Source organism: Salmo salar, chromosome 18, assembly GCF_965601325.2.
Source record: "Salmo salar chromosome 18, fSalSal1, whole genome shotgun sequence".
In the NCBI taxonomy this organism is placed as follows: Eukaryota; Metazoa; Chordata; class Actinopteri; order Salmoniformes; family Salmonidae; genus Salmo; species Salmo salar.
The window spans coordinates 95,337,670-95,347,349 of record NC_138308.1 but is presented as its reverse complement, the minus strand read 5'-3'; the positions used below and the strand labels follow the sequence as shown (position 1 = coordinate 95,347,349).

The window sequence follows — 9,680 nt, the reverse complement described above, 5'->3', positions numbered from 1 at the left end:
ATACTATATGTAGTAAATATTGTTGTTACTATGTTACTATAAATACTATATGTTGTAAATACTATATGTTGTAAATGTTGTTGTTACTATAAATACTATATGTTGTAAATATTGTTGTTACTATGTTACTATAAATACTATATGTTGTAAATACTATATGTTGTAAATGTTGTTGTTACTATAAATACTATATGTTGTAAATGTTGTTGTTACTATAAATACTATATGTTGTAAATATTGTTGTTACTATGTTACTATAAATACTATATGTTGTAAATACTATATGTTGTAAATGTTGTTGTTACTATAAATACTATATGTTATAAATGTTGTTGTTACTATAAATACTATATGTTATAAATGTTGAAGTTACTATAATACAATATGTTGTAAATACTACATGTTGAAGTTTTTAAATATATTTTTTACAGTCATTAAATGATCTTATTTCGCATAATTATACAGTAAAAGGTTAATTTCCACTTGTGATCTTTGGAATACTTAAAAGTTTGTAAAGAAAATATTTTTGAAAAGACCTTTCCAAGAAACTTCTAAACACAAAATGTTTGGTAGATGACTGCTGTTATCACTAAATCATAGACTAAAGTTGGAGCGAAGGGTGTGTGTATGCGTGTCAGACTGTGTGTGTGTGTGTGTGTGTGTAAGAATGTGTGTGTGTGTGTAAGAATATGTGTGTGTGTGTCAGAGTGTGTGTGTGTGTGTGTCAGAATGTGTGTGTGTGTCAGAGTGTGTGTGTGTCAAAGTGTGTATCAGAGTGTGTGTGTGTGTGTGTGTGTGTCAAAGTGTGTGTGTGTCAAAGTGTGTGTCAGAGTGTGTGTCAGAGTGTGTGTGTGTGTGTGTGTGTGTGTGTCAGAGTGTGTGTATGTCAAAGTGTGTGTCATAGTGTGTGTGTGTAAAAGTGTGTGTGTGTGTGTGTCAGAGTGTGTGTGTGTGTGTATGTGTGTGTGTGTGTGTGTGTGTGTGTGTGTGTGTGTGTGTGTCAGAGTGTGTGTGTGTGTCAGAGAGTGTGTCAGAGTGTGTGTGTCAAAGTGTGTGCCAGAGTGTGTGTATGTGTGTAAGAATGTGTGTGTGTGTGTCAGAGTGTGTGTGTGTGTGTGTGTGTGTGTGTGTGTGTGTAAGAATGTGTGTGCGTGTGTGTGTGTGTCAGAGTGTGTGTGTGTGTGTGTGTGTGTGTGTGTGTGTGTGTGTGTATGTCAGAGTGTGTGTGTTACATTGTGTGTTAGAGTGTGTGTGTCAAAGTGAGTGTCAGCGTGTGTGTGTGTTTGTCAGAGTTTGTGTGTGTGTGTTTCAGAGTGTGTCTCAAAGTCCTTGTGTGTATCAGAGTGTGTGTGCGTCAGAGTGTGTGTGTGTGTGTGTTACAGTGTGTGTGTGTGTGTCAGAATGTGTGTGTGTTTCAGAGTGTTTGTGTGTGTGTGTGTGTGTGTGTGTGTGTGTGTGTGTGTGTGTGTGTGTACTGTGTGTGTGTGTGTGTGTGTGTGTGTGTGTGTGTGTGTGTGTGTGTGTGTGTGTGTGTGTGTGTGTGTGTGTGTGTGTGTGTGTGTGTGTGTGTGTGTGTGTGTGTATGTGTTACAGTGTGTATGTGTAACAATGTGTATGTGTGTATGTGTTACAGTGTGTGTGTGTGTGTGTGTGTGTGTGTGTGTGTGTTACAGTGTGTGTGTGTATGTGTAACAATGTGTGTGTGTTTGTTACAGTGTGTGTGTGTTACAGTGTGTGTGTGTGTGTGTGTGTGTGTGTGTGTGTGTGTGTGTGTGTGTGTGTGTGTGTGTGTGTGTGTGTGTGTCAGCACATTCCTTGTTTTCTATTCCACCTTATGAAGGTCAGGAGACTCATTACACTGCAGATATTATTACAACTAGCAGCAGGGCTGAGACATTACTGAGTCTGTGTGCAGTATGAATGACGTGTCTCTCAGGGACGTCTTATGTATTACAACAGTCAGCCTTTGGCCTCCACACACACAGGGTCAAAACAAGTGCTTTGCCTATTCCTCGCTCTTCTGGATGGAAGACAGAAGGAGATGACGGGAATGTAAGTTCGCTGTGTATACGGTGTCAGTTTCAATACCATATTTACAATGCAGGGCTACTGTGGAGGTTGGGTTAGATGTGTCGGGGTGACTAGGCATCAGGATTTATGACGAACGGAGTAGCAGCAGCGTATATGATGACTGTACGAGTGTGTGTGTGTGTGTGTGTGTGTGTGTGTGTTGGAGTGTCAATGAGAGTGTGTGTGAGTGTGTGTGTTGGACTGTCAATGAGAGTGTGTGTGTATGAGTTTCCATAGAGACAGTGCTAAAATACAATATAATATACAAGAGCCAATGCAGATTCTGGTAGACATTTTGTTATCTATTTAGCAGCCATTTTGTAGCCATTTTGTTAACTATTTAGCAGTCTTATGGCTTGGGGATAGAAGCCAGTTGGCGTCAGTCTTGATGCTCCGGTACCTACATTTACATCATATTTACATTTTTAGACATTTATCAGGCGCTCTTATCCAGAGCGACTATACAGTAGTGAATGCATACATTTCATAAATTTTTTTTCCATACTGGTCCCCCGTGGGAATCTAACCCACAACCCTGGCATTGCAAACAACATGCTCTACCAACTGAGCCACACGGTACTACCTCTTGCCGTGCGGAAGCATAAAGAACAGTATATGGTTCGGGTAGCTAGAGTCTTTTACAATTTTCCGGCCATTTCCTTTCACACCGACTGATATTGTGGTCCTGGATGACAGGTAGCTCGGTACCAGTAAAGTACTGGGATGTCCACAGTCCCCTCTGTAGCGCCATGCGGTTGAGGGCGGTGCAGTTTCCGTACCAAGCAGCGACAGCAGCCAGTCAAGATGCTCTCAATGGTACATCTGTACGAGGCTCTGTCATGCCTTCTTCACAACTTGTTTGTGGTGGTTGGAGCATTTGAGTGATTTAGACATACAGGACTAAAGCACAAACCCCTGTGAGGCCCCTGTGTTGAGGGTCAACGTGACAGAGGTGATGTTGCCTACCCTCACCATCCGGGGTCGGCCCGTCAGGAAGTCCAGGTTCCAGTTTTCAGAGGGAGACGTGCAGTCCCAGGGGGTCCCAAGCTTGTTGATGAGCTTGGAGGTCCACTATGGTGTTGAACGCTGAGCTGTAGTCAATGAACAGCATTAATCACCTAGCTATTCCACTTATCTAGGTGGGTGAGGGCAGTGTGGAGAGCAATTGAGATTGTGTCGTCTATCTGTTGGGGTCTGGGATGATGACGTTGATGTGAGCGCTACAGGGCAGTAGTCAGTAGAAACAGGAATGATGGTGGTCAGCTTGAGAATTACTGCGTTTCCTCTTGGACAGCCCGAAAATTGGGTTGGAATTTGGATTGGGGACTTCTGGTCCCCACAAGAACAGCCCAAAAAAACGTCCACCACACACACATACACACACACACACACACACACACACACACACACACACACACACACACACACACACACACACACACCGGAAAACACTCACTGTACCTGAGTCTTATTTTAGTCTGAGTCCGTACAGTCACACAGACAGCCCAATGTGCTGCCGGCGGAGAGAGGGAAGGAAGGAGGGAGAGAAGGCTTGAACCTTGGGTTAGCTCTTTTTTAGACCTGCAGCCACGACAACCCGACTCAACAACGCCCACTCATGCATGATTAGAGAAATATTTCTCCCTCCCTCCCGCCATCCTTCCCTCCTACCTTTTGTTCTGTAGAATATAAAGCAGAGAGGTAAAGTGAAGATAAACTGATTCTTTTACTGTGGTAATCACTTATTTTGTGTCCCAAATTGCACCCTATTCCCTATTTAGTATGAAAGGTAGTTCACTGTCCCTTGTTTTTCTTCCTTTATTTCACTCTCTCTCTCCTGTTTGCTGTCCAGGAGTTGAGGAGAATGCTTTTACCATGTTTTAGGGAGACAAGGCTTGCCAGAGGGAGGGAGGAAACATGGAAGAAGGGATGGATGGAGGGTGGGAGGGAGGGAGGGAGGGTGGGTGGTAGCCACCCACGCTAAACGAACACTAACATCACAGAACTAGAACAAGAACACCATTCTTCACCCCAGAACTCTCACTTACAGTATATCATGTGTACTGTGTTTATAGCTGTCTGTGTTGAAGGTCCAGAGTTCAAGAGTTCTAGAGTTTTAGAGTTTTAGAGTTCTAGAGTTCTACTGGGGGGAAAGGGGGAAATCTATACAGGACTTTACCTGGGTTGAAATGTACATTATTAAATGTGTTGGAATGACATACACTGAGTCTACAAAACATGCTCTTTCCATGACATAGACTAACCAGGGGAATCCATCCCTTATTGATGTCACTTTAAATCTACTTTAATCAGTGTAGATGAAGGTGAGGAGTTAGGTTAAAAAAATATATATTTTTTTAAAGCTTTGAGACATGAATTGTGTCAATTGTCTCAATTTAAAATCTTTGGAGTCAACATGGACCAGCATACCTGTGGAATACTTTCGACACCTTGTGGAGTCCATGCCCCGAAGGATTGAGGCTGTTCTGAGGGAAAAAGGGGGGGGTGGAATGAACAATTAATAGATGAATAGATGAATGTCTACAGAGTGGTTCCAGAACACAGGACAGTTTATGGGTGTAATTGTGGAGGTGTTTCTAACTGTTATGACTAATTGCTGGTAACACGGCTTGTTTTTTTTCTTGTTGCTTATAGCAACAATCTTTCTCGTGTTCAACTAATTCCTGACACACGTGCACTCACACACGCACACACATACACACATACACCCCCCCCCCCCCACCATACGTCTCTTTGCCAGCCCTGGCGGTGTGTGAGAGGTGGTGTACCCCCCATTGTGACACGCCCCAGTCCTGTGTAACCCCCTTGTTTTTAGGGGTGAAGGGAAACCTTATGACCGTGGTTAAATGATCAGACCTGAAATAGGGTCATATATTCATACCTCTATGACACACACACACACACACACACACACACACACACACACACACACACACACACACACACACACACACACACACACACACACACACACACACCTCCGTAAGTGCCAAAAGCATTCCCTTATTCTAACACGTTTTTCTCCCTCTCTCCTTTTCCTCCAGTTTATAGGACTCTTGTAAAGCCATTACAGTGTGTGTGTGTGTGTGTGTGTGTGTGTGTGTGTGTGTGTGTGTGTGTGTGTGTGTGTGTGTGTGTGTGTGTAGGAGCTGTTTCCAATCAAAAACAGGACATTTTCCCACGAGGCTGTCCCTCTCCAATCTCTCCTCTCTCCTCCTCTCCTCTCTCCTCCTCTCCTCCTCTCCTCTCCTCTCCTCCCCTCTCCTCCTTTCTTCTCTTCACCTCCTCTCCTCTCCTCCTTTCTTCTCTTCACCTCCTCTCCTCTCCACTCCTCTCCTGCTCTCCTCTCTCCTCCTCCCCTCCTCCTCTCTCCTCCTGTCCTCTCCTCTCTCCTCCTCTCCTCTCCTCCTTTCCCTCACTCTCAGCATCATTTTCTAACTGTGTTTTTCAAGCTTGTTGTGTTTTTCAGTAAGGCCTTGGATTTTCCACCTCTCAGAGAAGAAAGCAGGAGAGGCTTTCCACGCGCAAGCACACACACACACACACACACACACACACACACACACACACACACACACACACACACACACACACACACACACACACACACACACACACACACACACACACACACACACACACACACACACACACACAAAATCAAAGAGTAGCCCTAACCCTCTGCCCTCCACTTGACCTTATGCCCAGCTACACTGTAAACACAGTGTACCCCCATCCCAGGCCCTAGCTCCTGACCAAACCCCAACCCTGCTGAGCCTATGCCCAGTTCCAGAGCACCCTCTTGGGGTTCCCCGGTGCCGGGCTCTGGGTCTGGGTCTGGACCAACTCGTTGCACTACATTAGTGCCCACAGAACTGATCTGTCAATGTGTTGTAACCAAACGGGTATGTGTGTGTGTGTGTGTGTGTGTGTGTGTGTGTGTGTGTGTGTGTGTGTGTGTGTGTGTGTGTGTGTGTGTGTGTGTGTGTGTGTGTGTGTGTGTAATATTCAACATCTATCCAGGTCCCCAGGACGTCTGGAGATGCCTTCTAAACAGTCCACTAGTGGCAAAGGTGAGTGCTTCTAACATCAAGTGGCACGTAGTGGACAGGGTTGGTCGATGGGCATAAACCGGAAGCTCCGGCTCTGAAGGTCACATGTTCAATTCCAGTGCTAGGCAGTAATCCCAAACCTTAACCCTTAACTCGGGATTAATGCCTAAACTTTTACCATTCAAATTCTACCCCCCCCAAACAAACGAATACTGGAGTCTAACCGTGTCTAACTGTGAGAAAAAAAAATTTTGAAAAGAGAGGGAGGAACAAATGAAAGAGTGCATATTGAGGTTTTAGTTAGAAGAAGCCTAAAGACATGAGCAAGTACTGACCACGCATTAATATAACCCATTATTGAACACACACACACACACACACACACACACACACACACACACACACACACACACACACACACACACACACACACACACACACACACACACACACACCCTACATAGGTCTGAGATTCCCTGCTCAATCTTGAAATATTGAGGGACTCCACTCCAGAATCATTAGCTGTCAATCACCCAGGGAAATGAGATGGTAAAATCTGAAATAATCTCAGAACACTGTGCAAAGATGGATTCCTCTGGTTTGACAGACAGACCGTTAGGAAAATCACTCCGCTTCTCCTTTTTCTCAGATATAATGCATCACCTGTGATACAAGTCAGTATTCAACATCCATCCACGTCTGAGGACATCGGGAGATGACATGGAAACCTTCAAGTAGGGTTTTGACTCTGATTCCAAAGGTTGCAATTTCAAAATCCAGTGACAGAAAGTAGTTTTTTTTTATATTTTTGTTTTGAATCTATCCCAAACCTTAACCCTTATCTTAATCATTCTGAGTTAATGCCTAACCTTAAGATGTAGGAGTACATGCCTAAACTTAACTTTAAACACCTAGAAGTTTGACGTTTGAAACAACTTTGATTTACTTATTTATTAAACACAGATGAAAGTCAACGTGCCAAGCAAAGAGGCACTGAGTTTGAATGTAAGCCTTGAAATACATCCACAGGTACACCTCCAATTGCCTCACATTATGTCAATTAGCCTATCAGAAGCTTCTAAAGCTATGACATAATTTTCTGGAATTTTCCAAGCTGTTTAAAGGCACAGTCAACTTAGTGTATGTAAACTTCTGAACCCACTGAAATAATCTGTCTGTAAACAATTGTTGGAAAAATACTTGTGTCATGCACAAAGTAGATGTCCTAACCGACTTGCCAAAACTATAGTTTGTTAACAAGAAATTTGTAGAGTGGTTGAAAAATGTTTTCCTTCGTATGATTGGATGATAGTCGTTCAATACATTCATTCAATGAGAAAGGCCCTGTCAATATTTTTTTGCCAAAGATGAGTCACTCAATGTTTAGTTTGCTAGGAATCTGACTACTTTTAACCTTTTAACACAATTGTAATATCTTTCCCTTTTCTCTCTACTTTTGCTATTTACCTCTTCACTTTCCTGAGTTCTCACTCTCTCTCTCTCTCTCTTTCAATTTTCTTTCTCTCTCTCTCTCTTTCTCAATTTTCTCACACTCTGTCTCAATTCAATGTTCTATCTCTCCATTTCCATCTCTCTGCCTCTTTTCACCTCTCCATCCATCCATCCATCCCTCTCTCTCTCTCTCTCTCTCCATCCATCTCTCTCTCTCTCTCCCTCTCTCCATCTCTCTCTGCCTCTTTTCACCTCTCCATCCACCTCTCTCTGTCTCCCTTTCAATTTTATATTCTATCTCCAGATGTGTGTATGGTCTGGAAAGAGGATGATTTCCTTCAGTCGTTAGTCCCCAGACAGACTCACGGAAACCTGGGCCGGGTGAAAAGTGCAGCAGACACAGACTTCATTAATAATTGATGACGTTTTGTATTTGTTTTTTGCTGCGTTCATGTCTGAAATGTGCTACGTAAATAAAGCTTGATTTGGTTTGATTTGCTTAGTCCCCTCATTTTACATTTTTATATTTTAGTAATTTAGCAGACGCTCTTATCCAGAGCGACTTACAGTAGTGAATGCATACATTTCAGACATTTAATATGTTTTTTCTCCGTACTGGTCCCCCGTGGGAATCAAACCCACAACCCTGGCGTTGCAAACACCATGCTCTACCAACTGAGCCACACGACTGTGGCCACACACACGACTCCAACACCATCATTAAGTTTTGCCGATGACACGACGTGGTGGGCCTGGTCACCAACGACGATGAGACATTCTGTAGAGAGGAGGTCAGAGACCTGGCAGTGTAGTGGCAGGACAACAACCTCTCCCTCAACGTCAGCAAGACAAAGGAGATGATCATGGACTACAGGAAATGGAGGCCGAGCATGCCCCCATTCACATCGACGGGGAACGACAGCTCTACTTCCCTCTCAGGAGGCTGAAAAGTTTTGGCATGGGCCCTCAGATCCTTAAAGAGTTCTACAACTGCACCATTGATAGCATTTTGACTGGCTGCATCACCGCTTGGTATGGCAACTGCTTGGCAGTACTTCACTGGGCAGTTCCCTATCATCCAGAACCACTGTACCAGGCGGTACCAATGCACCAGGTCTGTACTTCACTGGGCAGTTCCCTATCATCCAGAACCACTGTACCAGGCGGTACCAATGCACCAGGTCTGGAACCAATAGGATCCTGAACAGCTTCTTCCCCCAAAGCCATCAGACTGTTAAATAGTTAGTTAAATAGTTAACCAAATAGCTACCCAGAACATCTGCATTGACTCTTTGGTGTCGTCACATACGCTGTTGCTACTGTTTACTAGCTACCCTGTTACCTAGTCACTTTATTCCTAGTTACATATCTACCTCCGTTACCTTGTTCCCCTGCACATGGACTCGGTACTATGTGTATATAGCGATGTTATCATTACTCATGGACTCGGTACTGGTACCCTTTGTATATAGGGAATGTATTTTAGGGAAGTTAGGAACCAATATACACAGGCAGTTAGAAAAGCTAAGGCTAGCTTTTTCAAACAGATATTTGCATCCTGTAGCACAAACTCCAAAAAGTTCTGGGACACTGTAAAGTCCATGGAGAATAAGAGCACCTCCTCCCAGATGCCCACTGCACTGAGGATAGGAAACATTGTCACCACTGATAAATCTATTATAATTGAGAATTTCAATAAGCATTTTACTACCGCTGGCCATGCTTACCACATGGCTACCTGACCCGGTCAACTGCCCTGCACCCCCCAAAGCAACTCGCCCAAGCCTACCACATTTCTCCTTCACCCAAATCCAGATTGCTGATGTTCTGAAAGAGCTGCAAAAACTGGACCCCCCTCTTCAAAGGGGGGGGGGGGACACACTCTTGACCCAAACTGCTACAGACCTATATCTATCCTACCCTGCCTTTCTAAGGTCTATGAAAGCCAAGTTAACAAACAGATTACCAACCATTTCGAATCCCACTGTACCTTCTCCGCTATGCAATCTGGTTTCAGAGCTAGTCATGGGTGCACCTCAGCCACGCTCAAGGTCCTAAACGACATCCTAACCGCCATCAATAAGA

The 9,680-nt window shown here is 43.9% G+C and overlaps 1 long non-coding RNA gene across 1 annotated transcript; it reads left to right on the top strand.

Annotated features, from left to right (window-relative positions):
• The first annotated feature begins 1,806 nt into the window (after positions 1 to 1,806).
• LOC145861803 (uncharacterized) lies at positions 1,807 to 8,089 on the top strand. The gene is made up of 4 exons (XR_014381497.1): positions 1,807 to 2,052; positions 6,115 to 6,164; positions 6,793 to 6,877; positions 7,900 to 8,089. It is a non-coding gene; the product is annotated as an uncharacterized LOC145861803 (long non-coding RNA).
• The last annotated feature ends 1,591 nt before the right edge of the window (positions 8,090 to 9,680 follow it).